Source organism: Nipponia nippon, unplaced genomic scaffold, assembly GCF_047370975.1.
Source record: "Nipponia nippon isolate SJK-2023a ecotype South Korea unplaced genomic scaffold, ASM4737097v1 scaffold_9, whole genome shotgun sequence".
NCBI lineage: Eukaryota > Metazoa > Chordata > Aves > Pelecaniformes > Threskiornithidae > Nipponia > Nipponia nippon.
Window position 1 is genome coordinate 20,654,744 of NW_028262413.1, and position 22,455 is coordinate 20,677,198.

At 35.8% G+C, this 22,455-nt stretch overlaps 1 protein-coding gene across 5 annotated transcripts in view; it reads right to left on the reverse strand.

The window, feature by feature from the left end:
* CENPP (centromere protein P) overlaps nt 1-22,455 on the reverse strand; it is a 161,202-nt gene that overhangs the window by 7,955 nt on the left and 130,792 nt on the right. The gene's annotated exons all lie outside the window — the stretch shown is intronic.

The following is a 22,455-nucleotide window of genomic DNA, read 5'->3' on the forward strand; positions in this document are numbered from 1 at the left end:
AGAAAAGTCAGAGTAGACAAGGTGGTTTCTAGCTAGTGCTTTCCAGTTGCAGTGGATTTTAATATGCTGCCACTTTTAGCTTGCGTTTTTAATAATTAAGAGTAACGATACTAATCATTTAAAATTCTGACGTGCTTTTTAAGTTTTGATGGTTTGATTTTTTTTTAGTATCATTCATGTGGTATCAAGAGATATTTAAATTTGGTCACCTCAGAGAAAAAAAACCAGTTATCGTGCACCTGTACAGACAGGCCTTAGAAGTCCTTATGGAAGACGTAGGAAACCTTGGAAGAATATTTTTTTTAACTAAGTACTGTTAATTTGATTTAATAACACATGATAACACATCACAGTTTCACAAAAAACAAACAAACAAACCAACCCTTACTAGTACACTGCTTTGCTGCTCCTTTTGAGAAAGTGGATCACTAAGTTCCATACAGTACTTTGAAAGCATAAAGTAATAAAGGCAATGAGATACCAAAATAACCACTATTATCAAAATATAATGGGCCAATGGAAAATGGTAAAACATAGAAAACTACTGACTACTATTAAACTTCCATGTTACTGGGAATTAGAGCTATTTTCAATTACTACAGTGTGCAAAGATTGATCATCGTTCCATTACTTTGTTAGTGCATCTAATAATCTAGTCTTCAACGTGTATATCTTGAATTACCTAAGACTCATAACTTTTGCTATAACTATTTTAAAGGCATGTGAAAGAAAAGCAGAATAGTAGCTGTGTATGGATCCGTTAGAAGTTGTGCAGTATGTAAGGTGACAGGTTACCCAGAGTATGAGGAGGTAGGTGCATATGCATCGAAATACTGAGAAAGAGCACAGTGACTGCATCCTGCAGGCACATGCTATTGCAAAAGAAAGCAGACTCTAGACACGGCCTGTTATTGAGAAGACTTCAACACTGTTGCTTGCTTGTACTGTCTTAGGTACTGGATATAAAGCTGTGTTCCAAAAATTGCAGTTTATAAAGTGTGAAAAGACTGTCAGCCTAAATCATTCTACAGCGCTCACAGGGCAAGTGGTATGTCTTACGGAAAAGGGGCAGGAGAGCTCGTCTTTGAAGAGCACTGGAGAAAATGAGTTATAGGACTACGCCTCATCTGGGAGACTGAAATTGCTACCAGATGTGACCTTGCTCTGGTTTAGGAATTTATGACAAACTGAAGGGGGTTTGTGCAGAATGCCAAATGACATAAAACACATGGAATTTGCCAGTTTTAATTTCTACAAAGTATCTAGTACTGTATTTACCATGGGGATAAAGACCATGATCTATCCTGGGAACAAAGGCACAGAAGGGGGAACAAAGTGCACGGTAGTTACAGCATGAAAACGTGGCTGATCCAAGGACACTAGCCTAGCAGAACAGGGAACTTTTTTCAGCTTTGCTCCCTGTGGATTTATGCGCCTCTGATGACAAAGCAAAACAAGTTTTTCAGGCTTTCCTTCTCAATAGCCCATGCCTTTGATATTCATTATGTGCCTTCATTTGTCTGGTATCACAGGTCTCGCAGAATCTAGCGTTCTCTTTAGCTCCAGGTTGCAAATACTAGAAATTTAGGAGTAGGTTGTATCTGGAGAACTCAAGTCTTAAGTTCCTTGTTTACAAGAGATCCCACATATACTATAGCTAAACACTGAGTCATGTTTTGCCTTCATCCACCCGTACTGAGGCCTTTGGGAATCACAAGAGAAAATAGATCAGAGGCATGAGATGAGTTCCAATTTTCAAACCGCTGTAAAATGCACCCATGACTTTGGGAGTTCCTGTGTAGCTGCCATAGTCAATGCATTTACCCCCAGCTAGTAGCTGGTATTTTATGTTGTACAGAAACCAGAGGTATCTCAAGGGAGTCTCAAAGTGTATAATTTTCTGTTGTCTAAAAGCTTCCTTGTACCTGGGAGAGGCCACGTTGCTGAGTTTGCACACAGGAAGCAGTTCTTCTGTGCCTTAAATAAATGCCAGGGTTTTGACAATCTGTCTGAATGCTGTGAGAATCCGATCTTGTGTGAAATTCACAGGATTTGGGATAAAATCCAGCTTCTTAGCAGGAAAGATCATATTCTACCAATCCACAAAAGACACAAAAAGCCAAAACACAAATGCCTACATCTCTCTCCAGGCGTGTTACATGCTACAACTGAAGTCATAACAGTAGCATAAAGTCATAAGGTGTCTGCCCGTCTCACCTAAGGGCGATTCCTTAGAGTGATCATGCGGCAGAAGCACGAAGCTAAACCACCGCACCCAGGATTAAGCGAGCAATGTTAAACACTGACAATTTAAGGAATAAAAACCAAGAAACGTGTCACACAATCTACCTTCCATATTCCACATGTAAAACATAATGTCTGTATCCCACAGGTAAAACGCGAAGATCTGGCACATAAACGAAAAACCAGGCACATGCTGTGCACAAGCTGCAACAGACCTGACAGAGCTACAATTCCAAATACGCTTTGTGGGTACCGGATTATCGTCTCATATTCTCTGCTGTGCAACTTTTCTAAGTTTTCCCCAGCAAAAAGAAAAGCCGAGCAATAACCAGGGTAACAGAATGACCTGATCCACTGAAAGGTCCCTTGGGAAAGTCAGTAACTCCTGTGGGATCTTGTAAAGTGAACACCGGGCAACTGAAAGATATCACATCAAGTAGCACAATACCAGATGGGAAAGATCAGCTACAGCTGCTTTAAGCCAAACCTGATTTTAATCAAGAAATGTCTTTCCTCAGATGACTTTGAAATGTCAGCTTATGATCAAAACCAAAAGCCCATGCTATTATTACTTCAGGACGGAAATCGTTTTTCCAGCTCCTTCAGGAGTCCAAGCAGGGAATCTTATGGGAACTTTTATCTAAAACAGAAATAGTCTCAAATCACAGAGGGACGACCATCATGATGGAATACACAGTCTTCCCTTTCTCCCATGACAAATTTTACACATACACACACACAGAGCCATCCAAGTGAATACACTTGGAGTATCTATTTTTAAGCAAAATATATTATTCTTCAGCTGTTTAAAATTGCATTGCAATTTTCTTCATACTAAAACTCTTCTAAGGCAAATGTTTTAAGTTATTCAGCTTAAGAGCCACAACTAAGAATGCAAAGCAAAATTGGCAAGGCAGAAGCTATACTAAAAGCAGACAAATTTTCTTCTAACCCACTTACGAAGACAATATGCTACTCTGCTCTTAGATGGAACAATAGTTCACACTTACTACTAATTTTGAACTTGGCATGCTGTAAGAAGGAGTGTATATAAAGAGTGCTAAGCAAGTCATGCTGCTATGAGTCCCTCCACAGGTGTAAGCTATTTCTAAATTTACCAAAGATGCTCCATTTAGGCTCTGATTCAGGGTGATTTATCTGTATGTTTTGCTCAGCTAAGGCCACGGTATCATCTGCTGAAGTCATACACATGGTGGTAGCATCAAGGCCTTAAATAACAACATCAGCATAACTTCAGTAATTAAAATACAAATTATTTGCAAAAATGATGAAAATTCTAGCTACTGTAGAATACCAATAACAACATGATTAAATTCCGGAAGCATTAAATGATCAAACCCACTGCCACCAGCCTGCTACCCACTGCAAAAATTTAGGTCAATCCCTTAAGTAGCCATTAAGCGGGAAGCCATCCCAGCATACTGCCCCACGCGCTCCTGATGAGAGTCTGCATTCAGAGTAGCTGTGTTCTCCAACAGCCTCATTCTCTGGTTTTAGCAGCAATTTGATTTTTAAATTACAGCAGTCTAACCCAGATAACAGAAAAGGAATCATTTTACTATTACCATGATCAAGTCCTACACATACTTAAAACCAGCACTCACATAAAATTAAGTGCAACAATTACATTTTTTGGAAATTAGTTTGTATTTCCACTTTTACCAAGACTTCTGCTAGCCCAGATAACTACAGTTCCATTTATGAGATTTGGTCTTACAATTTATCTTCCCTTATGCACATTGCTAAAATATTTGGCGCTAACTTCACCAAGAACTGTTATCCTCAAGTCACAAACTCTGTTAATCTGTCATAAATGGAATGTCACATGTACATTTTCAATCAATTATCTTTCTAGAAACGTAATTTAAGTTGCTTTGATGAGTTTCTTTTTTAGATATTGGACAATACATTTGTTAATGCATTTCAATTAACTAAAATATTTTATCCTGTAAGACAGCTGTCACCAACATGAAAATATTTACACTTTCCTGTATTTTTAAAGCACAGTGGCAAGCCCTAAGTCAATAAAGAACTTCTGCAAGAAATTTAACTTTTCTGGTACCAACATGCACCGCAGACTTCAACAGATAAGACAAAACAGTCTGCCAGTACGACGTAACTGAGAAACGAGTAATACCGTATCTAAAAAGAAATGCATCTTCTTCTTAATTCCTTCCTCTCCACTGCTTGACTGGGCAAGAGCAGCGCTGTATAAATTGATGTACACTCAAAATCTGAATACAAGGATGAAAGAAAAACCTGTAATGTAGGCAGATGAAGATGTGTAAGATAGCCATGGTTTTGAGAAGGTTTTACTTCAAACCTGCATTTTGTTGAGACTTCTTCTGAACTGAAAATCAACAGGAAAAGTCTGGAACCTTCAAAATATGCAAGGAGAAGAGAAACCCATTGCCTGCAGATGCTGCAAGTTTGTCACATGTCTAAGTTGATATTCTTTATGTAGAAGTTTTTGCTGCACAGTGGCAATGTGGGAGTATTTTTAGTAGAATACTGTAAACACTACCAGTGTCATGAAACATTATGCTCAAAGCCTGAGAAGTCCGAAATTTGACTATGGAAAACACTGTATCACAATATTCAATGAAAGACTTCCAGTCTAATGAACTGGAATTGCTGAATCAGAAAGACAAACGGTTCACAAAGGGAAAATTCCTACAGCAAGACTTTTTGTTTTTAATGTGCTACATGTTAGATTAGATTTCACCTCAAGCTTCATTTAAAGGAGCTTTTAAAAAGTACGTAAAGAAAGAAAGATGGTAATTAGAATTTAAATGTATGAGCATAATCAGCAAATCTATACTATGTCTCTGTAGGAGTTTGTTTAGTATCTACCAACCAGAAAGCATTATACAAACAGGAAGGATATAAATGTTTAGTTTTTTACAAACAAAGTATTATGACCGCCACACTTACTTAAATTATTCCAGTGTTATAAAGACAATGTCAACTCTGGGCAAACCGAGCACCCTCCACTGCTTTAAATCTGGCCAAATAAACACCAGTCCATTAAATAACTACCCAACATTGACATAAATTATTACATTATTGTTAAATTGACTAGCTTCGTCTGTCAAGATTTGTTTTTGTGTAGGTAAAACTGATGCAAATGTAAACTGACTGAATTTCCTCGTATTTTTCAGAAGCATCTGTTGCACAGGTAACATATAGACTTGTAAAATATCAACAAAACAATGAATACAGAACGCTGTATAACTTACTTTGAGAGCACTACTTAAAATTTACTTTCATGTGACACACCTCAGAATCTAACTATGTTTATCTTACAGGCTGACATGTTTAAATCTTTGTTTCTTCAGCAGCTTAATACTGGAAACAAAGGTCTTTTGAAGCTACTGCAGTGTTTGTAAGGCTTAAACATTTACATTTTGAAAGAAAAAACACTTTATCCCATGCCACGCATTTTTTTTGATTGAAAAAGAAAGTATTCTTTATATGCCATTTCATATTCTCTTTGGTATCTTTCTGTGGAAACAAATTCTGTTTTATCTAAAACCTGTATTTGGTATGTAGACTATTGATTACATTACACTCAACATTTACACATGGACTTTTGCTTTGAAGTATGTAATGAGCCAATGGGACAAGAATCAGAAGATGCAGTGAATCCTCAATGCGCTGTTTTTCGCTTGTACAGCCATTTACTCTGTGTATGTACATGTATGATCCACAGTTTTAAACTACTTTTGTAAGTTTTTTTTTTTTTAAAATGAATTCCACGACAACAACAGAGGAACACTTAGAAAGCAATTTATCCAGCATTACACCATTATTGCCTACTGATATTTGGATCAATGTTGTGGCTATTCCCTAACTCAGAGCAATGCAGGTCTGGGAACTCCCTAAAAATAAATATTTTTTTCATTTTAGTTTCTAGAGCACGGAAGTTTATCAGCATCCCAGTTGTGGTATTATCTCATAATAGCATGCTTCGGGAATCAGTGTCTCACTCCTTGATTGATCTGTCTCTGTGTATCATGTGAGTTTGTAATAGATCTTCAAAAATTCATAGAATCATTTAGGTTGGAAAAGTCCTTTAAGATCATCAAGTCCAACTGTCAACCTGCCAAGTCCACCACTGAACCATGTCTCTAAGTGCCACAAAATTGTGCAATTAGAGTAAGAAATACAATACATAATTGCTGAGGTAGCATTCTACAAATAATCTGAATAATTAAGTTCAAGAAAAAAAGCTCTCATTCTAACTTCCCTCTATACTAAAACATATGGAACATTAGAAACACTTAACACAAAATATTTCTGTGTTTCTCAAATGGTAGCTAGCACTGCACAAAACCCACTTGATCAACTCCACCTTTTGCACTCTAGTATAATTTTACAGTAATTACGCAAGATGCAAATCTCCATTTATTTCCTCTTCTTACGCAGCGATCTATTAATATTTAAAATGTTAAAGTTATTTAAAAAACTAATAATGCTGTATAAATTCTGTTCACTTTTATACTTGGCTTTAAAGAAGAAGTATGGCTGAGTCCCATACCTGTTGGATTGACACCACCGATGTTTTGGGGAGGGCTGTGTGTGCTGAAATATTTTCCTATTGGCCATTTGGTCATAATGAGATTCAGACTTGCGTAACAGACATAGAAACACGACAAAACCTAGCATCAACATAGCCCTACTTGACTAGATTTCTTTTTTTTCAGGACTAAACCCAAATATCCATGCTAGGAAACAGGTATTACACTGAAGCCTCAGCACCAAAGTTCTGTGTCCAAACCAACACGTTCTAATGGCAAGATGCTCAAGTGGGGTGTACTATTAGCTTCTGCATCACCACTTCATATGCCTTTGTGAAGACAAACAAAGAAAGTTTGTGCCTGAAAGATAACAGTGTTGTAACCTAAGGTCAATGACTTAAATTAGAGTAAAATATGGCAATCTTTTCAGGAAACAGAGAGCGCGTTAAACCAAATCTCAGTTAAAGCGTAAAAGTACAAACATTATTAGCACATCAGAGGTCAACTTTCATCAGATCGTTATCCTGTGTTTAGGAAGATGGCAGCATGCCTTTATTTCTGGACAAGTATAAATATCAATTTGAAGCAACTGGGATACGTAATAAATTATAGCTATGAAAATAAGTTGTATCTAGTACTGTAGGAGAAAAACTGATAAAACCTGGTTTTAAACAATAAAATATGAATTGTAGAATTATAAAAGAGAAACATTTTATAAATGTGTTCTTGCATGCGATATATTTATTTTCATGTCTACACTGAAAACTGTCTAAAATGCTTTGCAAGGGCTAGAATCATATAATCTTCAAGTATTCAAAGAATGAGCATTGAAAGTTCAAAGCATAAAGGATCTCAAAAGTCACCATGAAGTTTCTCATTTTGTGCAATTAAAGGAACTGAAACCAAGAAAAGATAATGCACTTTTTCCCCTTCAACTAAATTACACGGAATAAAAACACTGTATTTGCAAAATGGATTTATGAAACTTCACCACTTGTAATTATGTCTCAGAATAAACACATCTTCCATCTTCCCATCTAAGTAAACATTTTATGCAAGTGAAACAGTCCTGCTGGTGATCTGTGTTATGCAAATTACACAAAACTACAAGTGTCTTCAGAACCAAAGAACAAGTTTGCAAAAAGAAGCGCACAATGAAAAAGTAGTTTTGTCTATGTGGCAGTTGTATTACATCTTACACACTGGTCAGTTCCCTTCTTTTAAAACTAAAACCACAAGCGAAACTACCAACATGCATGTTTCCTTTTTAGTAGAGAAAAGAGAGGAAAGGGGAATTTTTGGGGCAGACTTGAGGAATAACAGTATGAATGTCACCTTGGACAGGGGAAATCTTTGCAGCAAATGTTTACCAAAATTTCCTTACAAGATGAGGATATGCCTGGTTTCCTCCAGTAGCATAAGTACAGCTGGTTACTTGAATGAAAATTGCTCTGCATTCACCTAGTTTCACACTGGGGTTTTTAGCAGACCAGATCTGTAACTCAAGAGTTATAGAACACTTCGCTAAGATTCAATCTTACAACTACCTCTTAAGGTTAAGTCAATGCTCCACACTAGTACCTGAAACCGACTGGGAAGAAGTCTTACTCATCGCCAGCCCAAAACCTGTGTAGCATTAGCAAACTGCCAATGAAGTTTCTTTGCTTTGTTCTTTTTTTCTTTTTATCTTCAGTTGATTACAGCTTCTCTTTTTTGGCCCCTACTCTATTTCCATTGCTGTTTATTTTCCTTCTTTCACATTTCCATAACATTATTTTTCATGCTTGATTCAACCATGATTCTACAGTACATAATTCAGTTTTCTGACTGATACCTTTCCGATACACTATTTGCTATATCACTATTAATTGGATCTTCATAATTGGATCTGGGCTGTACATCTACAGAAGAACTAAACCAGCATTACCTAGGCACAAGTACACATACTATCGTGTCTCCTACAAAGCATTTCCTTTCAATATTACTTTGTCATATGGTAACCATATGTTTATCTGCAACTTAATTACAGCAGACTGGGAATAAATTAAGCACATACTAGAGGTTTATTTTTAAAATGTGAGGAAAAATAGAATTAAATGAAAATGAAACCCAGGAAAGAACAGGAAGGGGTACCTAATAAACACTTAGCGAACACATAAGTTGCAGATGTTTTTTCTTTACTTTTTTTCTTGCTGGGAAAGAGACAAGTCTTCTGTCCATTATTTCTGTTTAGAATTGTTGAGGCAAAAGGTTTCTACTAGTTCACAAAAAATTATACTCCTGACCAATGATGTGTGCACATTTATACACCAATGTTTCTAAAAGCAAAAGCACCAACGTACTTTATTCCGTGTTTGTTTCTATAGTAAATAGGCATATTGGAAATTAGAATACACTTCTCCAGAACAGCTGAAAAGACTTACAGACTCGCTCGCTCTGCCTTCGGAGACTTCGTATTTCCCCACTGGACACCCTGCACTACCCCTAGGTTCCAAAATGATCTTCACCTATTAATGCTGCTCTCTTGGGCACAGACACTGGCAAACCTGAAGATTACAGTGGGCCACAGGCAAGAGGCTAGGAAGGAGTCCAGAAACCAAGAATGCTTCTGCTGCTACCAGATCAACTTCAGCACAATCCCATCAGATACGTCATCTGGAACTGACTGCCTGGATGTTGCATGGCTCACAAAAGCCTGTCCTCCTCCTGGAAACAAGTCTACCAGACCTATTGATCAGTGTAAGAATATAAACAGAACAAGTTTGCCATCTGCTACTCAGGGAGAACACGTTCCCTATCGTTTACTCCTGTATCAGATATTATTGACTATCTACTTAAACTGAAGAATCATATTCTCTGAATTAGCCTTGGCTTTCTCTTTGCCTTTTTAAGTTTAAATAGCCCTAAAATAAATAACTTATTTGTTATTTTATTTAACTTTTAAAATACACTGTCTTAATACTAAGATGGCTGTAGAGCCACCCTCTGCACAGGTATCTGCACAGTTCCAAGTCCAGGACATACTAATTGATTTGTTCTTTGTGGGAGAGCATTAATGCTGCACCTGGGCATTTCTTTTGGTGGAAACCCACAGTAAACCAGTAGAGCTTTGTTGTTATCTTCCTTCTCCACAAGTTTACTGACATACTAGTTTTCATTATATTGTATTTTGAAACCCCTACCCTACCTCTGCAGTTAAGTATAATTAAACACTTCTTGATGATAAACTTAATATAAGGCATTGTGTGGAAATCAGCAGATATATCTAATTTAGCAAAAGAGATACTAAGCATCCAAGGACACTACAAGAGACAAAGAAATTATGAAAGGCAAAAGGATGCCATATTACAGAACAGCATGAAGAATCAACAATTTGGGAAGAAATAATCGTGAGCCAATTTTTCAATAATCTGAAGGAAGTAGACTGGAAGAAAGGCATTTTTAGGAGAGAAATTAAGCTAAGCTTGTGCTTTCTTCCATTACAACAGCAGCAAGATACTTTATAGAGCTTTAAATATTTTTCTGTATAGAAGATGCTGCAAGATTCTCTCTAAGCCTTTTGATGGCTTAGTAAAAGGGACTAGGATTGCATAAAGCAACTTGGATTTGAAATACCACAGAAAAGTTATCAAGTGTGACCCAACTTGCTTTTGTACAGTTTACATTATCAAGCTTGTCCAGACAGCAGATTTTAAACATAATATAAATAAAAGCATCTGAATTTAGTTAATGACTTGGCTTTGAAGCTGTGTTAGTTTTTTTCCAAGTATTCTGATTCATTAAAAAAAAAATAAAACCAGAGGACACAACAAAGAACATCTAGTTCATCTAAATAAGCTCAATGTTAGGCATTTATTTTTTTAAAAGCATGATTAAAAAAGTTTTTAGATAAGTAATTCAGCTTATGTTGATCATTTACTGTTATTTCATCTTGACTGTGGATCAGGTAGAAGATAAAAGTGCACAGTTAAGGACAAGAGTCAGTCAACTACTGTTAATCAATAAAACTCCATTAATTTCTACAAATAGAAGAACAGCTGCCCATTGGTACAGTAACTGGAGTTCTTTGAGATATGTTATCCCTATAAAGATAATGTACCTGCCTCAGATGGGAGAATTTTTCCCTTGACTTCATTAGCCAGCAAGTTAGTTCATGTAACCAGCCAGTAATTATCATAAATACAACATACCCAAAATATGTATTACCAATGGTTGTGTGGTATCAACACTTTCATCCCTGCCCCAAGTTTTTTTGTACTACAGACTCTGTGGAGAGAAACTCAAAGCAAGAAGGATGGCACACAGTAGGGGACAGAATAAAATAATTTAATAAACTTAAGTTATTATTACTTACTTATTAACACTGACTGCCAATTAATAGATCAGGTATAGGAAAGGTATTTCAGGTCTTGTTCAAATAAAGCTTAGAGAACTACCTTTCTGGAAGAGTCTGAAGAGTTATTTGCTTCTATGTGGGCAAACATTTGTCTTGCCTGTTAAAGACACATATGTCCGTAGACCCACCTGGAACATCTAAAATATCAGTTTTCATTTCTCACCAAGAGACAGAAACTGTTTAAGAGGTCACTTAGAGCAAACTGTCCAACAGCAGACAGGGTTTTGGTCAATTAGTAGCTATCAAGATATCTGTACAAGCAGATTTGACATCTTAAGAAAGTAGCAGCTGTACTGTAATCTTTACTGGACACCAGTGACAAACGTGCAAGCTGTGCTTGCACAAAACCAACAAAAAATGTCTTGCATGACTTGCACTCAAGAATAAAGATATGCTCCCTTTTTAGTTCCACAGAGATTTGATATCAGTGGATGAATAACAATGTCCACAGCATAATTCCCACTGCATGCAGTACAAGAATCATTAGCCACCATAAGGATCAAATTTTTCCTTAAACATATACAGACATGTACGTAAAATGCATTCTCATATAAACCAGTGCTTATTTTCACAAATACCATTGTATTATTATTATTCCTGAGCATCAGAAAAAGGTTTAACATCTGCATTAGGTGACAAGCGAAGCTTTCTATAAAAAAACATATGCTGTAGATACATTAAAATCTTTTCCACAAAACATCCTCTTTTAATCGTTCTACAAAGCATTACATTTAGGACAGTCTCAACAAAAATTTTCCATTTAGTAGCTTTCATTTGTGTGGTTATTAACAATTATCAGTTGCCTCAAATATTCTGCTTATGTGAAAACAAATATTTACATGAAATACTAACATGCCTGTTGCTATCACCAAGAGCAGGAGCCAGTCCAGTTGAAAAGACCCTGAAAGCTTTAAACCCACTGAATTCCTTTCATGTAATACCCAAATATAGTTCTTTAAATCTGGCTGTCAAAAGCATGACATTTCAGTTTATCAAACACATTCTTAGCATAAACAAGAGTGACACAGGAAATATTCTTGAGAAGACCCAAGCATCTACAAGAAGAGATTTATGGTATACAAAAACATTTAACAATTTATAATTATTGTATGTGTAAGGGTGTAAAGTTGTCAAACCACTGATAAATAATAGGCTGGTAAAAAATGGTCAACTATCCTCAAACTTTGAGGATACTAAACTACTTTAATAAGAAAGCAGCAAAAACCCAAATAACAAAACAGAAGAAAAAATAAGGAACACCAAAAAACTGCAATGTTATTCACTCTGCAACTCTGTAGTATACCTTAGACTAAATCTCTCAGAACAAGGATAATTTTGACTCAAATATTTGTATACTGCCAAGTACAAAAGAATTTAGGGCAGTCATGAGAATTCTTTAGTGTATCCACTAGGAGAAAGCAGATGCAGCTGCCAGGCAAAAACATATTCTTCTGCTCCACCTTATTTGGTTTTTAAATGCCAAAGTTGCAGTCACCAGGAATGTACTGTGATGTATGTGTATAAATATTTGTTTTATTGCTAGGTACTGCTACAGTATAAAGAAGTAATAGTAATACTAATACTAGCTGCCAGTGTAATTCATTCACTTTCAACACAATCCTGAGGCATTTTTTTATTTGAATTTAAATGGCTGGCATCGCAGAAACATTTCAAAAAACAACAATAAATTTTGTTCTTGTAAAAGTCCAGTTGAAAGAAAATTAGCTAATATTACAGCTTAACTTTCTTTTTTTCTTCTTCTTCATTTTTTCAAACAATCAGTTTAATTCTCTTGTGTTTTTAAAGCTCTAAGGAAGTAACGTAACACAGACATGCATGCATATAAACGTAGTGTATGTTTAAAGCTTTCCTTTTTGCAGTTGTATACTAACAAGAAGATTAGTTCTAACTCAACAACATAAAGCTGTAGAGTAATGCACATTTGCAGTGTGGATACTGGAGCACCAGCCTTTGCCAGAATGTGCTTTTACACTGTTGGATTTGAAGAAGCACAAGAAGCCTTCAAGCCCTTGAGTCCCTGTCTGCACCCATCCCAAATTCCTCCGCAAACTCTCCCCGCAGCTACTGACTGTTTTCCACACAGACCAATGGCAAAATGCCACCATTTGGCCTGAGCTACTGGCGACTCCAGACGGAATGATCATGGCTCTAGATTGTGGAATGACTTCAGGACTGTTGGAATTCAGCGTGCTTTGCAAAAGGACTAAGTTAGAAATGCATGGCACAGAGCAGTGCATTGCTTTGATTCAAAATGGCATGCTCAGCAATTCCACAATCATTTGAGTTATTAGTGAAGTCAGTTTAGGAAAGTACAGCTGATGTCAGGGATATTTCTCTTTTTTCTATAGCATTAGCAGCTCAGTGAAAGGGGCCTGCCCTTCAGGCTTTGACCTGATGGCCTCTGCAGATGAACTGCTAATTGCATAAGCATATGATTGATTATTAATTCGCTTAATAAATGCCATAGACTAACTGGGTATTCAAAATTTCAAGTTTCCACAGAAAGTAAGAGCAATATTTTAAAAGATTTTATCACACCATTTCAATATAAGCAACAGTGCAGACGTTTCCAGCATTCTAATTCAAGCAGCAATTAATGAATCTATAATTATTTCAGGTATATTAACAGGACAAACAACATAAAGTCATATGAGAAGCACCAAAAATCCAATGTTTGATTTTATTGTATGTATGCAGAAAAAAAGAGGGAGAGAAGCAACAATAACAAAGAGGGAAAAAAGGAATAACGATAAAAAAGAGGAAAAGAGGGGAAAAGGGGCAAGTACAAGTGAGCAAAGAGTAAGATGAAAAAGTTTGATAGTAATGGACAGGTGAGTAAAAATAGTTCAAGAAAAAAGAAATTAAGGCAACAAACAAACCGAAAATTTTGCATTCCTAGAATTTAAACATGTAGTTATCCCCAGCTCGTATAAAAAGATGAGGATGCAACACTCAAGCTATGTTTCCAAACCCAAGCTGAGTCTTATAGCAGGAACTGTAAGGTATACACAGATAATCCGACTGTTAGGTAGGAAAAATTTGAGAAGAAAGGCAAGCACTATAATGTTGTTTAAAAAGTAGTTCTGGATTACTTCAATATTCATTTTTTCCCTTGTAGAAAGACCTCTGGATGACTCTTCCAAAACACACTGCAAACTAACATTTGAGGCCTCCAGCATATTCTTCATCTTTGGCTTTTTCTATTTTTTCCCCTCTCTGTTTTGGAATCAGCTCTTGTATTAGCATTTACTTGCAGCTGCCCTAGCCAGTGCAGAAGTAGCACTGTCTAGACTACGTACATATTTATGCCTCTTAGAAATAATTAAAATGATAGCTCTACAGCTCTTATAACTCCAAAATCACATTTCTCATTTCTAACATATCCTGTTGCCCTATGAATTCAGAATTACTGTTTTTCTAACAATTCAATCCTCATTACCCCATAGGATCTTTCCTGCTAATTTCTATGAGACAAAGATGTCATAACATTCAGTTACCAAAGTACTCCCTGTGAATGTACCTTATAAAATCTCCCAACTCTCTGAAACAAAACCAGCAAATGCTTCTGACAATCAGTTTATTCCCTCTTGTACAACACACATTGCGTAATACAAGTAAAGGCCATGAAATACAGAAAAAGTAGCAAATAAAGAATTAGATATCAATGCTTGCTCCAAAATATACTATAAAAATGACACACAAATAGTCCTTCTGTCTTCCCAACTGCTTTAATAACCAATGTAGTATGTAGGGGGAAAAAAAAAAGCATTTTCCAATGAGTCAGTCACACAGTTGAAATACTCTATCTTTTCATTTATTTTCACCACTACTGTTAGTCATGCTAACTTTCTTTAAGCTAGTGGTAAAAATTCAGTACAGGATGAAATTACATCTTCATTTTGTTACGTAGATATACTTTGGTGACAGTAATTGCCATTTCTTCCCATTTGTCTATCTTGATTATTGAAAATTTATGTTCATGCATGCTTGCAGAACGAAACAAATGCTACCCTTATTCTAATACTTTGTAAAGCTGTACCGGTGGGAACAGGCTTACGGTGCATTATCATCTAGAACATGCTAGGACATTACAGTAGATGGATGCATGAAATTAGTTTTAAAAGCACCAGTTCTTTGATGCAGGTGACTACTTACTCTACTTATGAATTGTTTTTCATCCCATAAAAACAAGGTACAGATGCTAATGACAATAATTTCATTTTACAGCCCAGAAGATAGACAGAAAAAACATTTTACTTATTTAATTCAATTACATGAGAAAAACAGGTTTTGTCTTGGCTGAGAGTTGCTGCTCTAACCACTAGGCAGAGGTAGCTCTGCTCAGTCTACCGCTCACTGAATTATGAATAAAAAAAATAAAGAAACCTTTTCAAGATTTTAGATGGTTTAGAATTACTTGAAAAAATATTTAATACTAATCTTAGGTTAACAGTACTTTATAGGACACAGTGTCTGAAGAAATTTACACTTTACAGTGTAACTGGAAAAAAAAAAATCAAAATCAAACAGCCTGCACCCCCAAGAACTCCCAAACTCTCTGAAGGTATGGTTAAAAAAAACCCTTACAATTTCAAATTATGACACTACTCAAAGAGCTGCTAAACTGATAACTCTTGTGCTAAACTATGGTTTGCTTTAATCAAAGCTTTTTAATACTTGTTAATTAAAAAATAACTTATACTACATTGCATGTTGCTGCCTTGTTTTATGGCAGAGCTTTGAGTTAGCTTTAGTGAACTCAATCTTTTAAAAATTCACTCGTAAAAGGAAAAAGGGCAATTAAAGCATTTCAGACACTTAAGCAGTTAAAACAACACGAGTTACCTTGCAACTGATGTGCTTGTAAATGGATTTTGAATAAAGCAGTACAGAAGTAGTAAAATGTTTTAAAGTAGAAAATGAGCAAGTAATAAAGAGGAAATAAGTTCATCACACTCAGAGCTGCTGCAAACATTTTTGAATATACTCCAATCTGCCACTGAAATAATAAAAAAATGTTACTATAAACAAACATTATGCATACATACATTATGTCCCCAAATATGGTCCATATAATCTCCAATTCTTATTAGTCCACTTTCTACGTCCTAGTACTTTCTTACTTGTCAAGTAAGAAGCTACAGCATTACTTTACACGCCTTTCATTGTAACTTCTGCAGAATTATGACATTTACCAATGCATCACTTTACAGACTCATTTCTGATCATCCATTTCTTCCATCCATTTTAGTTGTGTTCATTTCAGTTGGGCTTATGGATGCTCAGCCACAACATTAGGTAGCCACTCTCTTGAACTGACTCTGTGTTAAAACCGTTAGATTAAAATCAGCTGACAAAACACTGCCTCAGTAATTGGTTTTCTTTTTTTCTCAAAATGTTTGCCTATACAGCAGTAGGTCTAATTAACAGATACATATGAATTAGACTTAGTACAGCTAATTCGAGTACCAGTAATAGTGATGCCACAACAGCACATCCTTCTTTGGTGGCCTGCCTACTTGAGTAGCTCAGACGGGCTGGAACTGCCTGTGCTGTCACTATTGATGTTTCAGCTAGCCAGTTAAAGCTAATATGGACATGTCAACACACTCCACAATGACATCTCTACAAGTTATGCATAGCCACGATGCTGTAAACTCGATCTGGTATCATTTAAGTGAAGCTCATACAACAGAAATATTTTAATAAGAAACTGTGAAATGATTTTTTTCTTTCATTCAAATATCCCAAAGTACTGCTGAAAGGTAAGAGTGCCACACACTCTCTACAGCTGTACCTATATATTATTTTTTATTTAAAAAACCCAAACTGCTAAAACCCAAAGCCAATCTGAAAACAAATTTGCCAGGTTAAAACACATATAAACAAAGGGATACCAGAAAGAGCACTAATTTCACTGAAAAAAATCACATACAATTACTCTGAACTGTTCTCTTAAAATCATTGTATGTATTTTGACACTCCACTCTTTAGCTGAAACAAAGGGCTTTTCACATATAGAATATCCATTAACTGGTTCCTTCCATACTCATTAGTTTTACTGTACAGTAACTGCATTAATATAAACAGAATTACTTATAATTTAAACCTGTATGTGATGGAGTAAAATCTCACTTCATCCTAGTAAATACGGTAGATAATGTACCTTTGTTCCACATCTGGTATATCGTAATCAGGCAATCTTATTCTTTGAAACAAATGATTTGCAAAAACTTTTTTACTCTCACATTCATGACATTTGGACAACAGTGCCATATTAAAATTACAAGTAGTAAAATAACAAGGCAGGATAACATCAGTTTGAATTGGTCTGCTATGTGTGGAATATGTTGCCATGGTTTTCAAAAGTCTTTAGACTAAGCAGAAGCTGAGGAAAACAGTTAAATTCCACACACACATCAGAAAAATTATATCAATAAAAAACACTCTACTTGAAGCAAAACTCCAAGTAAACGAGCCTCAAAGATTTTTGTAAAATTTAACAATTTTTGAAAAAGCAAAGAATACTTCTCCATTACAGTAATTTAGATTGTAACTAACTGGTTAGACAGGTTGTGGCTAACGTGTACAAGGAAAATCTGAAAAGCTCTTGAGCAATTCAGTCTCAGTATATAAGGTCAGTACATAGTGGCCCTGTGTCACTGGGGACCTTTAAATGCTACCTAAATAGAAACGATTACAGGTCATCCAACCCTCCCAGGTCTGGGATGAAGCTGGAAAAGAGGCACAGTTCTGTACAGAGTACAGATCATTCCAAGAAAGAAGTGAAGATAAATATAATAAAATAAAACTGCTGAGTCATTAAAAGCTATTTAAGAGCATATAGGATGATTCAAACCAAATTCCCTTCAACTTCACTGGGAGATGGTATCTTATTTCTTGTTTAGGGTAAAAAAAAAGTAGCTTTTTTCCGTCAGTTTCTGGCAGAACAGATAGTTACCTCTCAGGTTATTTCTGTATGGAGATGCGTTGTTTTAAAATATGGTTTCATAAAACAAGTAACCAGAGACAGCTTAAGCTATTCCCATCCTCCCTGCTTTCCTTCATTCCTCTCCACCAGCTAGCTACTGACCCCTCATCTCTGCCAGCAGAACTTCTTGGGTGGCTATGCTGTGTGTCAGGACCAGAAAGCAAAACGTATGAAAAAAAGTCATTAGTTCTCTCAATATGACTAATAGCACAGCCACAAAACCAGTAGCGGGATAACAATCTGGAGACAGCATACCCCAGCACTCAGACGGGAATGCATAATACTGCCACTGAAGATTTCATCTTCTCGCATGGCTATTTCACTCAAACAGCTGCTGCACAGTGAGCAAGCAGGATGAAAGAACAGCTTAAGTGCTTCTCAAAACACTTGAGCATTAAAGCTGGCTAAAGGCAAATACTCCTAGGTCAAAAACTGCTCAACATCCATAGAGAACTGGTCTCTAAGCACTAGTGCCAAAAGACAAAATACCTTTATGAAGAAAGAAATTCTGAGTAAGAACAGTGACTGATAGCTCTATGAAAGTTAGGCTTGTTTGAGCCACCATCCAGACATGGTGAGTTTTTGGATATGGCATCAACAGAAAACTTTTGATGTTCCTGCTACTGCAATTAAACAATATTTCAGTTCCAAAGTGGTTGATTTTTAGCCAGATTGCCATTTTCCAAAAGAACTAACTGTTGGTTTTGAAACAAAAAGCCCCATGCTGTGCAAGCATTTAGACACAGGACAGCACAAGACCTAAACTAGGTTTGCAGACTCAGTAGATAGGACATGTTGACACGACAGTAACTACCAATTAAGAGGGACCCCCCTCATGCTGTCTCACCAGTCCCCTCCTCAGCTGCAAGCTTCTCCTCGTTATCTTTGTATCATAAAAAGAAAACTCGGTGTTTCAGTAATAACTCTACTTGTTCTTCAGCCACTTGGTGAGTCCTCCATTTAAGAAAGGAAAGGGAATGTAAAGGATTTACTGCGAAGAACAACAGAAATTACAATAAGAAGGTAAACTGGCAAAGTCTTCCTGAGCTCTGGAAAAAACCCAAACAACACTAATGTTCTGCTTCAACAAGACATGTTTATACGTGACACAAACACAGTCATCCAGAATACCATATCCTGCTGAAACTGATGATTTTTGTTGGTTTTAGCATTTCCCTTGTGTCAAGATGACATGGAGGGAATTGTGCTGGAGTTTCAGGAAATATGCAACTCCCATTTTGCACAAGTTTGGCCACAAATGCTAGTCAGATCATAAAGCAAACATAAATAATCACTTCATGAGGTGTTTTCAAATGGTACTCAATCCTGAATTTTATGCGCTGTGGAACTATAAATCTCTAGAATTGTGATAATCATAAAAATACCAATATGGTATTAAAAATAAAATTTAAAAATTAGATATGTGTACATACACACACACACATATATATCCTTGCCATTATTCCCCTTCAAATTCTCACTGGTAGTGCACTACAGAATTGCTGTACAAGTAATTTTTGCCATTGTCCACTAATTCACCCAAACAAACCATTTGGTGCCGCTGTTTGTAATGGGGAAAACATGAATCAACAGGCAAAGACAACTAATTTTCAGATTTAAAAGGAAACCGCAAGCAAACTTTATTTTACTTAGTGTCGTCTTGTACCAGCTGCCAACAAGTCCTTCTTTTTGACTAAAAAGCTTCAAAGTATTTGTGTCCTCAGTTTACATCTCCTTCCTGAGACAGTCTCTCAGTGGAGAGGCATCTTGTTACTAATCTCTACTTACTATTAAACCCAACAAATGTGAAAACATCTCAGGCAACAAACGAAAGTGATATAAGCAGCAAGCCACAGCAACCCAACAATGTCTACCAGATGACATTTAAAACCAACATTTTTATCTGTAAGATCAAGTATTAATTTTCTTATTTCACATCTGATACAATTTAAGATGGCAACAATATACAAAAGTTTATAAAAAATTACAGTCAGTTTTTAGAGAAGTGTACAGTGTTCTATATGGACACGTTTATTTGCCATTTTGCCTACAAATGGAAAGTACAACCAAGCACGACCAACTAAATGGAAAGCAAATCATTGCTTTGAACAGGGCAAATAAATAGGGGAAGCTCATTAGAATAATTATATATTCTTATTTTTAATGAATTCTAAACAATATTTTCAGTATTTACACACAGATAAAGTCATACTAATTTTCTATATTTAAAATACAGACTTTTTCTATATGTTAATTTTAGTCCAATCTTCATTTAAACGGTTTAAGAGAAACACTGTCTCTTTGGCCTGGGTATGACGTGCATGCCTATTGAAGAAAATGGAACTGTATATAAGAAGCAATGTTAGGACATGAATGAAAGCCTATAGGAGGCTTACATCTGTCTGCTAGAAACTTAGCAACTGTTTAGGTTGCTATGACCTCCAAAACCCTCTTCTGAACCATTCTGAATTTTTCATAGTTTAAAGGAGAAAATGATCTTCAGGAAAGAAATAAACAGAGAAAATCTCTCAGGGGATATTTCTGAGCAACCAGAAATGAAAAGAGAATTTTAAATTTATCAGAACGATACTAGTAATGTGATGGGGTTTCCTCAGAACAGAAAAGCGTACAATGTCTGAAAATAGTACAGCAATGTCTTTGATACAGATTTACATTCCCATAGTTAAACGGGCACTTGCTGAAATTAAGATCCAAGACTACGAACTGACAGAAATGCAAAAATATTTCTATAAATAGTCTTCAGTTTATACAAAGTTTGAGTACAGCAGAAATTAGAGATAATATTATGTGAACTATGGCAAAGACAAAAAAAATTAAATCACTCCACCTTTTGTATTTGTGCTGCAAAATATGATGATCTTAGAAAAAAGTTAGAAACCTCAAAATTATATTGATGAATAACAATACTCAATACTGGCATATGAGAAAACCAAACCCCAAACCAAGATCATTGTGCTATTTTAGACACACAGAAGACATGCTCAGTTGCTAAGATGAATATTTTGGAAAAATACAAGTCAGCAAATAACTGAAATATAAGTGCCCAATATACAGGGAAGTGTCAACATTTGAACCTGAAAAAAGTAGTGAATAGTATTTGAAAGGAAAGACAGGAGGACAGTGAAAATCTTACACATTTACTTACAACGGCCAGGGTTTAAAAGTTGTATTTATTCAAGCTAGGTGGACAACTTGCTTTGGAAGACCACAGAGAACAGACTCTAGACACTGAAATAATCAAAATTCTACTAAATTTCTTCACTGATGGACATAGTTAGAGGCAGTACATGAAACACACCCACCTCAGATTTCAGGTAGCTGCTGAAGGAAGGGTTTACAAATTACTTCCATCTGTCTGTTCACTGGCATTTTAGATATAAAGTGAGAAAAACATATCTCAAACTAAAAATGATGCTGTGGGATTGAATGGAAACATAACCAACAGGCATTGAGTTGTGGCAACAATTAGTGTCTTGAGAAAGTTGATACTAATGAATATTAATATTTTATATATTCCATTCACTTCAATGAAGAACTGGAATTGGGATGCAGTTACAGTTGAAAAGCAAGCTTTTTAATGTAAATACATCCTAGCTACCTACATTTCATATTGCAAATTTAGATTTATTCCCACCTAAAGAAGTACTCAATGCTTTTTGCAATGTATTGCTAATGTTTTTAAATATGCGAGAAAATCTGTTTTTAATGTCTCTTAAGGTTTCCCAGCAACATTTTTTCCTTCTCCTATGTTTTTTTCCTCAAGGATATTGGTAACCGCTGATTACAAAAAGGAATGCAGTAACTGCTATAGGTTTTAGAAATGCAGTGTACTGCCAATCCCAAATTCCCCATCTCATGTTTTGTGCTGACTTTAACAGTTATAAATTTTTTTCCCCCCATTGCTATTTTTTCCAACTATAAACTTGTGTGTTGTATTTAAAAGAAAAAAAAAAAACCCAACCAACCCACATCAGTAATTTCAATGTTTAGGATTCCATCTTTGTCTTTGGTCAAAACCAGCAAGCAACTGCAAAGATTCATCATGACAACTAAGAATAAAGCAATTTAAAAAATTAATTTCATTCTTTTATTTCATGGAAAGGTTAAAAAAATGCTGCTGTAATTTTCAGTACTGTCTCTTTTATTTCAAATTCCTGAACAAAACAGAAAAAGCCTTAAATTCCTGAATGTGGGTGTGTTTTTTGACTCAAATAATATTTTCATCAGTGTTTTAGGAATAA